At 43.8% G+C, this 18,597-nt stretch overlaps 1 long non-coding RNA gene and 1 pseudogene across 1 annotated transcript in view; both read right to left on the reverse strand.

Annotated features, from left to right (window-relative positions):
• The window catches only part of Gm38415 (predicted gene, 38415), a 40,905-nt gene extending 32,970 nt beyond the window's left edge, over positions 1-7,935 (reverse strand). The window contains exon 1 of the long non-coding RNA NR_131056.1: positions 7,713-7,935. This is a non-coding gene — a long non-coding RNA (predicted gene, 38415). The remainder of the gene's footprint in view (positions 1-7,712) is intronic.
• Positions 7,936-15,682: 7,747 nt separating this feature from the next.
• Gm29701 lies at positions 15,683-17,443 on the reverse strand (annotated as a pseudogene).
• Positions 17,444-18,597: the final 1,154 nt, after the last annotated feature.

Raw genomic sequence — 18,597 nt, forward strand, 5'->3', positions numbered from 1 at the left:
TAGAGAAAACTAGACATTCCATAACAAAACCAAATTTAAATGGTATCTATCCACAAATCTAGCCCAACATAAAATATTAGAAGGAAAATTCCAATCCAATACAGTGAACCACACCCAAGAAAACACAGGAAATATATCGTGTCATGCCAGCAAAAACAAAGGAATTAAAACAGACACATACATACACACCACACACAAACACACACACACTATTGACAATATTAGTAAATAGTGACCATTGATTATTAATATATCTCAATAACATTGGACTCAATTCCCCTATAAAAAGATCTACCACACCAAAATACTATAATGTATGTATGTGTAATATACATACATATATATATATATGTACATATATATATACACACACAAATGTAAAGAAAATGGAATATGTGTAGTATAGGAGTCAAAAGACAGTCAATGCATAAAAACAAAAGAGAGACATCTTTCACAATGGCAACACTAAGCTAATGTGTAATTCTTCTTCCTGACTCTCAAATATTGGCAGGTAACAGAAGAAAAAGTTGTCATGGTGTCATGTGCCTAACTACCTGCTTTTTTATTAAACTAATAAAATTTATTATAAAATCAACATTTTAAAGTCATCAAAATAATTTATAATATTGAAATTCCTCTTAAATATAAATGATGTCTTCTGAAGCTAAAAATAAAACACACTCAACCACTTTTAAAATTTATTTGGAACATTAAACATGATAGAATTAGAAAAAAATCTCTTTTTTAATTGGATATTTTCTATATTTACATTTCAAATGTTATCCCCTTTCCCAGTTTTCATCCCTCCCGGAAACACGCTATCACATTATCCCTCCCCCTGTTTCTATGAGGGTGTTACACCCACCCACTCCCACCTCCCCACCCTCAATTCCCCTATACTGGCATCTATCGAGTCTTCATAGGACCAAGGACCTCTCCTTCCATTGATGCATGACAAGGCCATCCTCTGCTATGAATATAGCTGAAGACATGTGTACTGCTTTGTTGATGGCTTAGTCCTTGTGAGTTCTGAGGGGCTGGGGGGGTCTGGTTGGTTAATATTATTGTTCTTCCTATGGGGTTGCAAACTCCTTCAACTCCTTCAGTCCCTTCTCTAACTCCTCTATTAGGGACCCCATGCTCAGTCCAATGGTTGGCTGCTAACATCTGCCTCTGTTTTTGTAAAGCTCTGGTAGGTCCTCTCAGGAGACAGCCATATCAGGCTCCTTTCAGCATGTGCTTCTTGGTATCCACAATAGTGTCTGTGTTTGGTAACTGTATATGGGATGAATCCCCAGGTAGGACAGTCTCTGGGTGGTCTTTCCTTTAGACTCTGCTCTACACTTTATCTCCATATTTGCTCCTGTAAGAATTTGGTTCTCCTAAGTTTCATGTGGTCTATGAATTGTACCCTGGTTATTTTTAGCTTTTGGGCTAGTATTTACTTATCAGTGAGTGCATACCATGTGTTTTCTTTTGCATTTGGGTTACCTCACTCAGGATGATATTTTCTAGTTCTATCGATTTGCCTAAGAACTTCATGAAATCATCTTTTTTAATAGTTGAGTAGTACTCCATTGTGTAAATGTACCACATTTTCTGTATCCATTCCTCTTTTGAAGGACATCTGGGTTCTTTCTAGGTCCTGACTATTATAAATAAGGCTGCTATGAACACAGTAGAACATGTGTCCTTATTACATGTTGGAGCATCTTCTGGGTATATGCCCAGGAGTGGTATAGCTGGGTCCTCAGGTAATACTGAGTCCAATTTTCTGAGGAACCACCAAACTGATTTCAAGAGGGGTTGTACCAGCTTGCATTCCCACCAGCAATGGAGGAGTGTTACTCTTTCTCCACATCCTCGCCAGCATCTGGCTGTCACCTAAGTTTTTGATCTTAGCCATTCTGACTGGTATGAGGTGGAATCTCGGGGTTGTTTTGATTTGCATTTCCCTGATGACTATGTATGTTGAACACTTCTCTAGGTGCTACTCAGCCATTCAATATTCCTCAGTTGACAATTCTTTGTTTAGCTCTTTACCCCATTTTTTAATAGGGTTATTTGGTTCTCTAGAGTCTAACTTCTTGAGTTCTTTGTATATATTGGATATTTACCCTCTTTCAGATGTAGGGTCAGTAAATCTTTTCCCAATCTGTTGGTTGCCATTTTGTCTTATTGACAGTGTCCTTTGCCTTACAGAAGCTTTGGGATTTTATGAGGTCCCATTTGTCAATTCTTGATCTTACAGCACAAGCCATTGGTGTTCTGTTCAGGAATTTGGCCCTGGTGCCCTGTTAAACTATAGACCAGGCCTGTCAGAAAGCCAGATAGGCTATCCACAGACTGCCTGCCCTTCTGTTTCCCTAGACCCAATTCCAGAGTCTTGTCCCAAGCACTGCAACAGAGCACCAGTTTCAGCCTTCCTGAGCCCTGCCCATATTTCCTGTGGATTCCAAGGGATATCTTATAAGTTCCTTTCCACCATTCATTTTGTTGTATCCCAGATGCTAACTTCAGCAGGTACCCTTACTAACCCAAGGGCTGCTGTTCTCAGAGCAACATGTAGTCTGAAGGCAGACCCATACTGCTCCTACTGTTTCTGAAATCCAACCCACCCACATCCCCACCTCTGTAGCTAGAAACCTGTGGGACTGTGAAAGGCAGCCTGTTTTCTGGTCAAGCGAGACTTACTCTGGAGACCCAATAGAAACTCTACAAGGGATGGAACAGTGAGCCATGCTCCCAGACACATAGGTGCCTGACACCATAGAGCCCCCAACTCCATAATCCTGTGACTATAAGTCATGCAGACAATGTCCCAAGCTCCTGGCATTCTGGCTAGACTACACCCCCACAGTTACCTGACAATAGCCAGGTATGCTCCTCCCTACAGTTACTTGGCAACAACAAGGTAGCCCAGTCCACTATAAAAGGAACTGCTAGGCCCCTCCTTGCTCTCTTAAGCTCTTACCTCTCATTCTTATCTCTAGCTCACTTTCTCTCCCTCCCTTTCCCCTTCTCTCCACATGGCCATAGCCAGTCTTTCTCTCTTTCTCCCTGCCTTTCTACAATAAAGCTCTAAAACCATAGACTGTCTCTGTTCATCAAGATCCACCATGCTTGAGCAATGGAATAGGCTTTCCTCTAAAGAGCCGTGTCTAACCTTCTGCCAGAAGGCCTTCCTGCACTCCAGCCACGGACTGGACTAAGTAAGGACTCTCACCCAAGTGGGAACCACCTAGCACTCCCTCTCCCCCTTTCGGCCCAGGGGCTGGCTGAGCTGCCCCTGGGGCCCCCACTTTGTTCTCAGTGCTTCCTCAACATACAGCAACATCTGGGATGTTGGAGACTGAGAAACTGTTATCTCTGGCCTTTGTGAGGCCCAGAGACCTTGGACTGCTCCCTGTCCATCCACCCAACCCTGGCCCGCCCCCCGAAAGGGTTCTGTGGCTTCACACAGCCAGAAACCCACCTGGGGCTGCGTGGAGAGCACGTGGCAGTCCTCCACATCTGCCTGCCCAGAGCACCAGAACTCTGGCGGGATGCGGGTTCTCTCCCATCCTTTTTATTCCCCCATGCCTGCTGCCCTGCAGAAACCTACTGTGGTCTCTCTTTCCACTCTGAATTCTTTATGAATGGATCACAAAGACCCATTCCTCTAACTTTTCTTCCTCTAAATCATGCCAACTACCCATCATCTGACACAAGTAGGAATTTCCTGTGAACACATCAATGAACAAATAAAACAGGTCAACTCACTCTCTGAAAATCCAGAGAGGAAACAGACACCAAGTGTCTTAGTTAGGGTTTTACTGCTGTAAACAGACACCATGACCAAAGCAAGTCTTAAAAAAAAAACAACAACAACAACAACATTTGATTGGGGCTAGCTTACAGGTTCAGAGGTTCAGTCCATTATCATCAAGGTGGGAGCATGGCAGCATCCAGGCTGTCATGGTGCAGGCAAAGCTGAGAGTTCTACGTCTTCATCCAAAGCTGCTAGTGGAAGACTGACTTCCAGGCAACTAGGGTGAGGATTTTATGCCCACACCCACAGTGACACACCTACTCCAACAGGTCACACCTTTCCAACAAGGCCACACCTCCAAATGGTGCCACTCCCTGGCCCAAGAATATACTAACCATCACATTCCACTCCCTGGCCCCCTCAGACTTTTCAAACACATGAGTCTATGGGGGGGCCATACTTAAACATAGCATGATGCAAAATGCACTTAGTCCAACTTTCAAAGTCCTCATAGTATATAGCAATCTCAACAATGTTAAAAGTCCAAAGTTCAAGGTCTCTCCTGAGAGTCATCCAATCACTTAACTGTAATCCCCAAAGAAAGACAGGAATCTAGCTGGGCAAATTCCAAACTCTGCATCTCCATGGCTGATGTCAAAGCTGTCTTCAGATCTCCACTCCTTTTTCATCTTTGTTAACTACAACAAACTGCTTTCTCCTGGGCTGGTTCCACTCCCTGTTAGCAGCTTTCCCCAGCATGTATCCCATGGCTCTTGCATCTTTAACATCTTTGAGTCTCCAAGGCAGTTTCAATGTTACAGCTTCTTGTTTCAGTGTCTGGGATTCCACTTGATCTTTTGGGTTCCTCCTAAGGGCTGGCATCACTTCTCTAGCTCTGCACTCTGTAGTACTCTAAGCTCAGGTTGATCCACTTCACTATGGCTGCTGTTCTTGGTGATCATTCCATGATACTGGCACCTCCAATACACTAGGGTGTTCCACTCCAACTAGGCTTCACCAATAGCCTTTCATAGGCTCTCTTCATGGTCCCAAGCCTCAAATCTTTTGCATGACCCCTTCAGTCCTGGGCCATCAACTTCAGCTGAGGCTACACTGAAAGACCTCTGAAGGGAGACCCTCACTCAAGTCTCGGGATAATAGCAGACCCCCAAGTACTCATGAGAGACCAAGCTTGATGCAAACCACACGAGGCTTTATTCGGGGAAAGCCAGAGCTCTGGGGACGACTCATATCCCATGCAGGGGTAGAGGAGTCGACCCCGAGGGGGAAGGGGTCCCAGTTTCTTCTGTAAGGATGTCCGCACAGCAGTAAACAGGTGAGGAGTCATCCGTTTCAGGCAGGAAGGTAGCAGGATTGAGGATAGCAGGAGGAGCAAACATGACCCATTCAGTCAGCAACAGACTCTGGTAGTGAGTGGGTCATCCAGGCGTTTGTCATCCATTGGTCTGGGGGCTGGTGGATAATGCTTTCAAGAGTGGGGGGCTACCACAGTTATTTGCTGTCCCAAAGTTAATTTGTCAGCATCCTTAATGAGTAAGGCTACTGCAGCAACAGTCTTTAAACACGTGGGCCATCCGCTGGCCACTGGGTCCAACTTTTTAAATATGTCACGGGCCCCTTCTATAGCCCTAGAACCTGAGTAAAAACTCCTCTGGCCACCCCTGCCCTCTCATCAACATAGAGGATAAAGAGTTTGGTTAGATCTGGCAATGCCAAGGCTGGCACAGTCAACAGGGCCTCTTTAATATTTTCAAAGGCTCTCTGATGTTCTGATGACCATCAGAATTCTCCATTTTTTTTGGTCAGGGGGTACCAGGGGGCAGCCATTGTGGTAAACCCAGGTATCCAAAGTCTGTAGAACCCAGCGGTGCCCAAGAATTCTCTCACCTATCTTGGAGTAGCCAGTGCTGGTATTTGAGTCACAGTCCTTTTTCCTTGCAATAGGCACAGTGGTCCTTCTCTAAAGTCTTCTGGACAGATCTTTTTTTTTTCCAGGTCTAGGTTCCCTGTTACCCAAGTACCCTGTCTGCCTATTCTCTGGCCTATTCTCTCTTTTATGTTCCCCTACTACTGCGGCCAAAATCCTGCTTAAATTCCTCTCCTGTCTTCTATACCTCTTATTCTCCCTCTCTTCTTCTTCACACTTTTCCCTCTCTTTCTTCTCTTCCTCTGTCTTTCTCTTGGGATACACCTTTTCTGCCACCTTGACTAAATCTTGTAAAGCCATGGCATGTAATCCTTCTAGTCTCTGTAACTTCCTCTTAATATCTGATGCTGATTGCCCTATAAAAGCCATAGCAACTGAGGCTTGTTGACACTCAGAGGCCGGGTCAAAAGGAGTATAGCATCTATAAGCTTCCATCAATCTTTCCAGAAAAACAGACATGGGCTCTGTAGGGCCCTGCATCACCTCTCTTACCTTAGCCAAATTGGTGGGGCGTCTCGTCGCTCCCTTTAGACCTGTGACCAGAGCCCGATGGTAAACTGCCAACCTCCCCCTACCTTGAGCCATGTTGTAGTTCCAATCTGGCCAGTCCAGAGGGAACCCAGCGTTAATCTCATTAGGTAGGTTGGTTGGGACTCCATTCACTCCAGGAACATTTTTCTGAGCCTCCCCAGGAGAATGCGCTCTTTTTCTTCAGTGGTAAACAGAACCTGGAGGAGCTGCTGACAATCATCTTAAGTGGGTTGATGAGAAAACATAAGAGACTCCGGCCATCAGGCTGGCCAGATTCTCAGAAAAGGAGACATGGTAGGGTCTGCAGAGATTGTGGGTCCGAGGGCAGGTCGGCTACAGCTCGCAAAGGAAAAGCAGAAGTGGTGTCAGGAGCGCCATCTGCTGGGGGACTCTGGGCTCGTCGGCTCTGGGTCCCAGTCACAGATCTTCTGGCGTGCCACCAGTGGTCTTAGGGCTGCTGAGAAGCAGGACCCAGTCGGGGTAGAAGGTAGGGTGGAGTGGAAGGAGCTTGGGGGGAGCTGTGGGTTGAAGAGGAGGCTCCGTTTTGGGAGGAACCTTTTGGTTTCACTTTTGTTCAGGCTCGGGGAGCAGGAGCAGTTGGAGGAGGAGCTGGCACTGAGGACATGGGAGCCCCATGCACCTTCTCACTGCAGGGCCAGAAAGCGCACTGGTCCAGGCAGGGTCCACACTGCCACTGCCTCTGCTGCCACCACTGCTGTGCTTACTGCTTCTTAGGGCAGAAAGAGAGGGAGCTGTGCTCCTCACCCACCCGCATGCATGAGAGGGGGGGGTGCTCCGAGACGCTCGGGGAATCCATGGTTTGATTTATGGCAGTGAATTCTATACATAAAGCCAGTGACAATGTAATAGTACAAGGAGGTTATGTTCTAGTTCCTAGTTCTAGGTCCGCTCTGAAAAACAATGGCTTTAACTTCAAAGATATGAGTCAAATCAAAAGTCCTCTCTGGTGGCCATTCTACATCAAAAGCCGGCCACTCGGAGGCGCAAAAAGTCTGCCAAGGTCCCTTCTTAATTTCTACTGAAAGATTATGGGCCCTTGATCTAACTTCAGTCCAGTGGTCTAAAGTCAAACTTGGGGGGGGGGTCGTTAAAGTCTGTCCTATTGTCCAATATCATGGAAAACACGAAACAGACTCAAAAAACACATACACACTGGGAAATGCCCATCTTCTAACGGACAGACAAAACCAATTCAGAAATGCAAAAGGTCGGGGAAGTGCGTAAGTCCTCCAGTCTAGGAAGACTACCAACTCTTCACTCCCCACCCCAGACTGGAGTCCTTCCCCTCGCTCGGGGCATCCCCCAGAGTGGCACAGCCAGTGATTCCAGCACGTCTGCTGTTCACACTCCATGCCTCACCCTGAGGAGTGGGTCTCCGTTTCTCACAAAACATCGCAGCTGCAAATTTCAGCACTGAACCTCGCCAGCTCACAGAATTATTTTTAGACAAAAAAATCTCACCTCCAAGTGGGTCTTCGGAGATATGGGTGGTCGCACCAATCCTGGATGAGCCCCCAATGAAAGACCAATGAAAGGGAGACCCTCACTCAAGTCTCAGGATAATAGCAGACCCCGAAGAACCCACGAGAGACCAAGCTTGATGCAAACCACTCGAGGCTTTATTCAGGGAAAGCCAGAGCTCTGGGGATGACTCATATCCCATGCAGGGGTAAAGGAGTTGACCCTGAGGGGAAAGGGGTGCCAGTTTTTAAGGCCCTCAGGGGGGGAAAGAAGAAGGGGGGAGTAGGGGATTTCCAGATCTAAGCAATGTAAAATGATTGATTTCTCAAGAAATGGGTATGGGAGGGAAACAAGGAAAGAGTCTAATGCTGGTGCAGTAACTCCGGATTGGCCCCAGCTGTGGTTGCTGGGGAGATTTTCTGATTCTATCCCAATATCACAAACATCTGGCAGTGAGGTGCATCAGTGGGCACATACCTGGGTTCAAGGAACGGTCAGGACATTGGCAGACACACAGTTTCAAGGAGTGGCCAGAGCATTGTGCACCTCTATTTTTCTAAATCAGTGAAGCTACTTCTACTAACAATGAAATCTATTTTGCCACTTTCAGGGCTTCTATGACCTTTTACATTCTGTCAGGATCTTTCAACACCTTCTCCAATGGCCTTTCATGACCTCTCACAATGCCAAGCCTCAGCTGTTCTTCATGACACCTTCATGCCTTCAAAACCAGTACCACCTGGGTGACTATTACACATTACCAAGTCCAGCCGCAGCTTGAGGTACAACCTTGGCTATCTCTGGAACACAACTTCTTTGTGCCCCCAGAAAACAATTTCCAGAAGATTTCACCTCAATGATGATGGTCTGTTCTTAATCATTGCTAATTTCTTAGCTCCAGCTAACCAGCATCAATTGTCCCAATAGTTCCTTCCATTCTTAACTCTAAAGCCAAAGCCACATGGCTGAGCTGCTGAGTTCTGCTGCTTGCAGGAACTAGAACATAACCTCCTTGTACTATTACATTGTCACTGGCTTTATGTTTTCCAAATCCTTCACTGCCTAAGCTTGGCTGTCCTGGATCTTGCTCTGTAGATTGACCTTGAACGCAGAGATCAGCATGCCTGTCTCCTGGGATTAAAGGTGTGTACCACCAGGCCTGAATCTAAATTTAGCTGGGTAGGAACTTGCCCTAAAGTTCCACTCCCTTAATCTGTTATTTCCCAGAACACAGGATTTTGCTCCATTTCACTTCCTGGTACCTCTTTAATAGTTGAACCATATATTTTATATTTCTCCTTTCTAAGTTTGCTCTGCTTGTTCAAACTTCTCTTCATAAGACTTAACCAGAAAACAAAGTCTCTGCTGGGCTTTTTGAAACTTCCTTTGTCAATGCAATTAATCTGAGTCTCTTCACTTTAGTCTTGGGCAGACTTTTCAGACAAGGGCAAAAGGTAGCCACATTCTTCACCAAAATAACACAAAAACAGTCTTTATGCCACATTCTGAAATTCTTCTCGTTTGAAATCTTTTGGGCCAGGTTCAAATTACAGTTCAAATTACTCCCAGCAACAAAGTCTTCCATATTCCTACTAGGATGATCCATTAATCCCCATTTAAAGCAATCCACTGCTTTCCAAATCCAAAGTCCCAAAATCCACATTCTTTCAAATACAAGCATGGTCAGGCCTATCACAGCAATACCCCAGTCCCTGGTACTAACTTGTCTTAGTCAGGGTTTCTATTCCTGTACAAACATCATGACCAAGAAGCAAGTCTTATAAAAAACAATATTTAATTGGGGCTAGTGTACAGGTTCAGAGGTTCAGTCCATTATCATCAAGGTGGGAGCATGGCAGCATCCAGGCTGTCATGGTGCAGGCAGAGCTGAGAGTTCTACGTCTTCATCCAAAGGCTGCTAGTGGAAGACTGACTTCCAGGCAACTAGGGTGAGAATCTTATGCCCACACCCACAGTGACACACCTACTCCAACCAGGTCACACCTATTCCAACAAGGCCACACCTCCAAATGGTGCAACTCCCTGGCCCAAGAATATACTAACCATCACACTAAGTAACAAAATATCCACTAAACCAAGGCAAATCAAGAATTCAGCACCTAGACCTGAAATCACTCCGAACCTAGATTCCTAGATGACAGCATAAGAACATAATCAATAACAGGCAAGGCAATATTTCATCACCTATCCTACCTATAGCTATCCTACCACAGCAGGCCCTGATTATTCCAATGTAACTGAAGAAGAAAAAAAGATCTGAAAACCAAATATAAGAAGATAATAGAACTTAAAAGAAGTGCTTAAATCCCCTTTTAAATTTTTCAGTAAAACACAAACTAACAAGTCGAGGAAATGGATAAATCCTTCAAAGAAAGCCGGGGAAACAGAAACAATTGAGGAAAATGAATAAATCCCTTAAAGAAAACTGAGAAAAAATGAACAGATGAAGAAAAGAAGGAAAACTGTTCAAGACCTGAAAATGGAAATACAACAATAAAGAAAGCAGAAATAGAAGGAATACTGGAAATGAAACATTTACAAATGTGAACAGGAATTACTAAGGCAAGCTTCAACACAACACAAGAGATGGAAGAGAGAATCATAGCCATTGAAGATATGATAGAACTGGATACCTTAATCAAAGAAAATGTTACGTCTGAAAATCTGTAACATAAAACATCCAGGAAATCTATGGCGGTATAAAAAGACCAACATAGAAATAATAGGAATAGAGGAAAAAGAAGAATCCATGCTCAAAAGCCCAGGTATTTTCAATAGAATCATGGAAGAAAATATTCCTAACCTACAGAGTGAGATGCCCAGAAAGGTGCAAAAAGCACAGAGAACACCAATAGATTGGACCAGGAAAAAAAAATCCCCAGCCACATAAAGATTAAAATACTAAGTATACAGAGCAAAGAAAGAATATTAAAAGTTGCAAAATAAAAAGACCAAGTAACATGCAAAGATAGACCTGTGAGAATTATACCTCACTTCTCAGTGGGGACACTAGAAGCTAGAAGGGTGGACAGCTGTGCTACAGACTCTAAGAGGCCACAGGTAGCAACCCAGATTACTGCCACACTGTCAATGACTATAGTACAACTATAGTAAAACTCATCACCAAAGATGTTGTAAATAATAAAGTAAAATTTAAACATTATTGATCTATAAATCCAGTCCTACAGAAGATGTTTCAAGAAAAATCAAAGCTAACTCCACTCATAAGTATACAGGGAGTAAATAAGATCACATCAGCAAAAACAAAGAATGAAAATGCTTGCATGTACACACACACATGCAGAGACCACAACCACCACCACCATTACCACCACCAACACTGATCATTGATATCTCTCAATTACAATTGACCCAATATCCTAATGAAATGACACAGATTATCAAAATAGATTGGAAAATAGGACCCATCCTTCTGCCAAATACAAGAAAAACATCTCAATATTAAGCTTATACATTATCTCTGAATAAAGTGTTAGAAAAAGATATTCCAAACAAATATACCTAAAGAAGCAAGCTGGTACAGCCATTTTTAATATCTAACAAAATAGACTTCAAACCAAAATGAATCAAAAGAGATGTGAAAAGACACCCCATACTCTTCAAAGGAAACAAAATCAACTAACTTCACATTTTCAGTCTTAAAATCTATGCCATAAATACAAGGACACCCACTCTTGTAAAAGAAGAAGAGGAGAAGGAGGAGAAGGAGGAGGAGGAAGAAGGGAAAGAAAAAAACCCACCACTAAAGTATAAATCCTATTTTAACACTCAAACACTGTATATGGGAGGCTTCAATAACCCACTCTAACCAATGCACAGGTCATCCAGGCAAAATCTAAACAGAGAAATACTGCAGCTAATAGCTGTTATCTTTAAATGGACCTAACAAATATTTACAGAACTTTAAACCCAACCCCCCAAAATACACCTTCTTTTCCAAACCTCATGGAATTTTCCAAAACTGATCACATACTCTGCCAGAAAATAAAGTCTTCTCCAACAAGAAAGTTGAAATAACTCCTTGCTTCCTGTCAGAAAACCATGGATTAAAACAGAATATCAACCACCACAGGGCTGTGGGGGACAGAAAACTTACAAATTTATGGAAACTGAAAAACTCTCTACCAAATGAAAAATGGGTCAATACATATATGAAAATAGAAAATACTCCCAAATTTTAAATAAAAAATTGAAAACACGCCAGGCAGTGATGGCCCATGCCTTTAATCCCAGCAATTGGGATGCAGAGTTAGTGGATTTTCTGAGTTCGAGGCCAGCCTGGTCTACAGAGTGAGTTCTAGGACAGCCAGGACTACACAGAGAAACCCAGTCTCAAAAAACTAAAAAAAAAAAAAAAAAAAAAAACACTACATCCAAACTTACGGGACACGATAAAAGCAGTGCAAACAGAAAGTTCATAGCCCAATTAAAATGGGAGAGATCTCATACAAGCAACTTAACAGCACATCAGAAGGCTCTAGAAGCTGAAGAAATAAGCACACCTAAGAGGAGTATACGGCAAGAAATAATAACTCTGAGAGCTAAAATCAGTAAAATAGAAATGAAGGAAATGATAAAAAGAATCAATGAAACAAAGATTGGTTCTTGAGAAAAGTCAACTAAAAGACAGTGAACATCCAAATTAATAAAATCTGAAATAAGAAGGGATATAACAGACACCTAGAAAATCCAGAGCAACATAAAGACATACTTTAAAAACCTATACTTGGAAAAAATTGGAACATCTAAAAGAAATAGATAATTTTTTCAGTAAGATACCACTTATCAAAGTTAAATCAGAACCAAATAAAACAATTGCATTAGCCTCCAACCCCTAGAGAAATAGAAGCAGCCATTATGAGACTCCAAACCAAAAAAAAAAAAAAAAAAAAAAAAAAAAAAAAAAAAAATCCCAACACGGCCAGAAAGTTGTAGCACAGAAATCTACCAGATTTTCAAAGAAGAGCGAATGCCAATACTACTCAAACTATTTCACAAAATGGAAAGAGAAGATACATTACCAAATTCAGATTATAGGGTCACAGTTACTATGATATTCAAACCACTTAAAAACTCAACAAAGAAAAATAATTAGACACCAATTTTTCTCATGGATATGGACACAAAAATATTCAATAAAATACTTGCAAATCAATTTCAAGAATATACCCAAAAGATCATTTGCCATGATCAAGTAGACTTCATCTCAGACATTCAGAGACAATTCATCATGAGAATATCAGTGAATGTAATCTTCCTTCTAAAGTAAAACTTAAAGAAAGTCCATGGCTTTAGATTCTGAAAAAAGCCTTTCACAAAATCTAATGTCCCTTCAGGATAAAAATCCTGGAGTGTTCAAAGATACAAGGGACATATCAAAATATAATAAAGCAAACCTACAGCCAGCCTATACTGTAGCACATATGAGTAGACAACATTAGCCACTCTCTCCTTATCTCTTCAATAGAGTACCTGAGGTTCTAGCTAAAGTAATAAAACAACTGAATATCAATAAAGTACAAATTCAAAAGGAAGAAGTCACTGTCGTTACTTGTAAATGATATGATAGTATACATAAGAGACCCCAAAATTTGACCAGGGAACTTCTACAGCTGATAAGCACCTTCAGTGATATGGCTAGATAGATTAAACAAAAGCATTAGTAGCCTTCTTATATACAAATGACTCACAGAGGGCCTGAGTAACAGCACCATCTGCAGAGGGACTGAGTAAACAGCACTGTCCACGGAAGGGCTGAGCAAACAGCACCATCCACAATGACTACAAATAATATGAAATATCTTGAGGTAACCATAACAAAGAAAGTGAAACACTTATACAATATATGATCCTTCCCAGAGGAATCTTTACAAAGATGTCATGATGATAACCTGCAAAACTCATGGCTATAGGTAAGAATGTGAGCTTTGCTTCATATTATAAATAGATTTTTAAGTTTCTTGTGAATCTATGCCCTTCTGTGATTTAGGTTGTGGGAAAGCAGGGTGTTAAATAAATCAGGCATGTGTTCACTGAAAAATAAAAATTTTCATAAAACATTTTCATAATTTCTAAAAAATACTTTATACATAGTCTGGTAATGTATTTTGAGAAACAACATGAAGACTACAATATTTTAAAATATGTCAAAATTCTAGAAAAAAATGGAATGTGACTTTCATGTATAATCTAATACAATGTCCCTCTGAAAAAATTTTAGCTCACCCCAGATATTTCAAAATATGCAACAGAGTAAATAAGCACAGATTTAAATATACTGATAATTTTTTCTTTTTTTGATGTGATGGCAAACATTGAGGGTTGGGGTAGGTTTTGGGAGGGCGCCCAGGGTACTGTCTGCAGGGAGACACTGCAGGGAGGGCACCCTAGGAGTCTGGGCTAAGGCTGGGACTCAGCCGGGGCTTGGTTTCGAGGTGGCATTTATTCTGCAGCTCTGCCATGATCTCCTCCAACAGATCCATCCTGGGCAGCAGAGGGTAGAGACAGACCTGGGCTCAGTCCAGGGATGAGGGAGGGGCCAGGGCTGCCCACCACAGCCTGTGTTATCTCACTCCTGTAGGCTGAAGAAGAGACTGGCTCCTGTCAGCTCACGATCCTCACTAGCAGGTTTCTGCAGGAGGAAAGGTTGGCGCTGCCAGCAGCTGCCCTGCAGGTTCAGAGCCTGGGTCTTTTGGGTGCTTTACTTATGGCCTTCCCTGGCAGCAGTTCGCTGGGCATTGAAGCCTCTTTGTTGGTCAGCATGTAGGAGTGGACTCCCAGGGCTGGGGGGTCCAAATAACTCCATGTGTGCCACAGCTGCCCCTGCGGAGCTTAGATTCTGACGGAACTTCCTCCCCAGCAGGGAGGCTGGTTCCAGAAGGCTGGTGTGCAGTGGAGGCCCTTGGAGGGAGCAGGGCTGCTCAAGGAACTACAGGTCAGAGCCGAGGGAGCCGGGAGACTTCTGGAGGCAAGAGTTAGCAAGGGGTAGGGGAATCTGTACTATTGAGATGGGCTCAGGGCAACAGTGTGGGCTGGGGCTGGGGCTGGAGCTGGGGGCTGGGGACGCTGGGGGGGGGGTTGGGAGGAGTGAGGAAGCTGGGGGAACTGAGGAGGCTGAGGAGGCTGAGGCTGAGGCTGAGGCTGAGGCTGAGGCTGAGGCTGAGGCTGAGGCTGAGGCTGAGGCTGAGGCTGAGGCTGAGGCTGAGGCTGAGGCTGAGGCTGATACTACCTAGAGTCAAGCTACTGCTGGAGTCCCAGCCTGGATTCTGCTGGCCTCTACTGTGACCTGTGATCTCAGGAGTCTCCAGAGCCTGAGAAAGGTCTGGGAAAGGGAGCCCAAGCCTGGTCCTGGCCCTAGGAGCCCCTTCACAGTACAAATACTCTGGCAGAGAACCCAGGGTTACAGGAGACAGTGTTGTCCATTGTAGTGGGGAGCTGATCTTTGGTGCCGAGTCCTTGGCCATGGCCTTTCGCAACAGGTACTGAGTGTTCTTCAAGCTGTCCCAGCGGTCAGCAGGCTCTAGACCCAGACCAGCTTGAACAAAGGCCTGGTAGGCAGCTTGCAGCAAGGGGCCCAGGCCCAGACTCTGGCATGCCTCCAGCTTAGCCTTCACCTCAGGCACCTCTCCTCCAGCCCGGGGCAGCTCTTCAGTGAAGACCTCCTGGGCCAGGGTGCAGAAGCTATAGAGGTCTGAGATAGTGGCTGGCATGTCGCCATGGATCAGCTCAAGTAGTAGCCATAGTTACAGTTTAGGGGGTGGGGGAAGCCCTGGATTTGGGTCTCTCTGGGAGCAGTCTTGTTGCAGTCTGGGCTGCAGTCTGGGCTGGTGCAGTAGATGCCCGTGTTCTAGGTGGCTCACCTTAGCCAGGCCTGGCCGCACAAGCTGCACAGCATAGGAAGTCAGGCCAGTATGGGCCCAGCAACAGAACTGCAGGAACAGCAGGACCTCCAACACCTGGAGCAGCAGAGGGCTGGGCAGCAAACCTGACAGACCTTCCTCATCCACTCTCATAGAATGCAGCAGGAAATAAAGGGAGCCCAGCCACACTGGCTCAGAGCAGACTCAGTCTGGACAGGTCCTCTGAGAGGCTCAGTGCCAGCAGCAGCAGCAGGCCAGGGTGCTGCAGGATGCTGCAGTGCAGGTTAGCCAATAGCACATCAGGGCTGGATTCAGGGCTCTTCAGCCTGAATCCGTAACCGTACAGCGGCCCTTCCACAGGAGATTGGCCATGACAGTATGTGAACTGCTGTCGTAGGGTGCACTCAGGCTCACCCTGGGTTGGTACCAGCTCCTTGGGGTCTACTACTGGGATGCCCATTACCAGTGCTAATGGCTGGATGCTGCTCAGCTGGCCGAACCCCAATACTGGGGTTTTTGGGGGATCTTCTGATCTGCCCAGACCAGCCTTAGTGAGGGCAGGGAGCCACACAGGCTGTGTCCAGAGCTAGCTTGCAACTGACTCAGGGACACACTGGGCGCCAACTCCCACTCTGGACCAGTGCTGACATGTGGGTCCAGCACCATTGCAACAGCTCCAGCACCTCCCAGCTCTGCTTGGCTATCACCCTACTCTGCCCAATCTCGTGGCGTGCGACCCTGCTGGTCACACAGATACAAGTTACCTCCTGCCTGCAGCAGGTGCCATAACACCAAACCACAGCCCGGGGAGGCACCTGCATGCATGGGTGTGCTGCCATCCATGGCAGCGATGATTGGGGTTGGTGCCAAAGGCCAATAGGAAGCACACAGCAGAAGTGTGGCCCATACTAATAGTTTTTATGTTTACAAAATCAATACCTCATTGTAAGACTGCTTATAGTGTTTGCCAGGCGTATCTGGACCCTGCCTTAAAAACTGTCACTGTTTTAATCATACCCCATGACAGCCATACTGTATTACTGTCAAAACATTTGCTTTCAAAAACTGAGCTATGGCAAAGGTTTATACTAGAGTTAAACATTTTAATGCCACCAATATGATAAAGCCTTTGCAAATTTCAGTTATCTTCAATGGCATAAAATAGTGCACGCTGGAGAAAGACCATATGAATTAAATCATACGGTAAAACCTTTGTGTGTAAACATTATTATGGGCAAGAAAAAGGTCTTTGTGCCCCAGGTCACTAGGGAAACCAGAAATATTATGAACAATGGGTTGGGTCATCTTTGCATAAGAGGAGATGTATAACCTGTTCTTCCACACAGAATGCTGGGAATTGGAGATGATTAGTAGCCTGGTTATCTCCATTTTCTGAAGGACCACTGACTACCAATGTCACACAACCAGCACTGGCGGTAGCTAACAGTTTAAACAGACCCTTATATTATCTGTATAGCCAGGGGTTCCCCTAAGCACCAACAACCAGGAACAGAGGTAGCTAATAGCCCAAAAAACTTCTGGTATCTGTCTGTAGGACTGAGACAAAGCCAGATTCTCCCCTAAGCGCTGAAGCTAACACTTGTAGTCTCTCTAGAACCCATAATCTTGGAAGAAATGGCCTGTACTTTGATTGAGTTTCTATGTAATTATGCCTCCTTATGCACACAGGATTTTATTATATGAGAAAAATGTGTCCAAACTGTACAGCTTAAACATACTGGCAACAAACTGTCTGCGTCTGAGAGTTAAATCTGAAAGTTAAATCCTGCCCAGTTAAGTTTGGCAAAACCATGTTTTACTACAGGCCATGGTAGTTGAAGGGAGCCCCAAACATTATTGTATAGGACATGACAGAATTCCTATAGGAGTAAAATTTTAGTGTGTAAACAACATGGGTAATCATTTATTATCTCACAATAGTTTTTGCAGACATGAAAGAAAGCACACTGAAGGGAATTTATGAGTAAGAACCGTGTAGTAGGATGTTTAGCTAACATTTTCTTTCAGGTATATAAGATTTTTTTTCTTAAATAAATATACTTACTATTAAAATAATTTCTCTCCTAGAAACACTGACAATCTTTCTTAAGTAAACCAATTGTTAGACAAGGTACACAGATATATAATGCATTTTAAACACTCTCTCACTATGTCTGGTGGTATCATATAAGGTCTTTGAATATAATTCTTAATGATTCACTTTTAATATTTTATGCTCTTTTACTATGCTTAATTCACAAAGAATATTTTGTATGTTTTGAAACAATGTGTATTCAACATTAGACATAGGATCCTTAGTTATGGATAGTATTAAATATTTATTAATGATATTTTAGGGTATGAAAGGATACGAATATAAAAGTTGAACAAGCTGGGTGTGTCGGTGCATGCCTTTAATCCCAGCACTTGGGAGGCAGAGGCAGGCAGATTTCTGAGTTCAAGACCAGCCTGGTTTACAAAGTAAGTTCCAGGACAGCCACAGCTATACAGAGAAACCCTGCCTCAAAAAAAAAAAAAAAAAAGTTGGACAAATTTTTATGTATTATTTGATTCCCAAAACACTCAATATTATTAATATGTTTGATGTATAAAATGCATTTAAATAATAAAACTAATTTTAAAAATCAAATAAATAAATAAATAGAAGACAGGAAAGGACTAGTGCACATATTGCAAAGAGAGAGGCCACTAGGCCCAAGAATGCCCTAACAAATGGAAGCCTGAAGGAAGAAATCCCAGAAGTTGGGAAAAGTGCCCCCAAATGACAAAGGTGTTAGCCCTGGGTGAAGACGGTGATTAGGGGAGATGGATTTTTGTATCCCTTCCCTGAAGCCAAGGTAACTCTGAGAGTGGAGGGGAAACCCATTCAATTCTTGGTAGACACAAGGGCTCAGCCCTCGGTCCTCCAAGCCGATGGCCCCATTTCCAAGAAAAGATCTTGGATCCAAGAAACCAAAATGTAT

This window comes from Mus musculus, chromosome 8, assembly GCF_000001635.26.
Source record: "Mus musculus strain C57BL/6J chromosome 8, GRCm38.p6 C57BL/6J".
Lineage (NCBI taxonomy): Eukaryota > Metazoa > Chordata > Mammalia > Rodentia > Muridae > Mus > Mus musculus.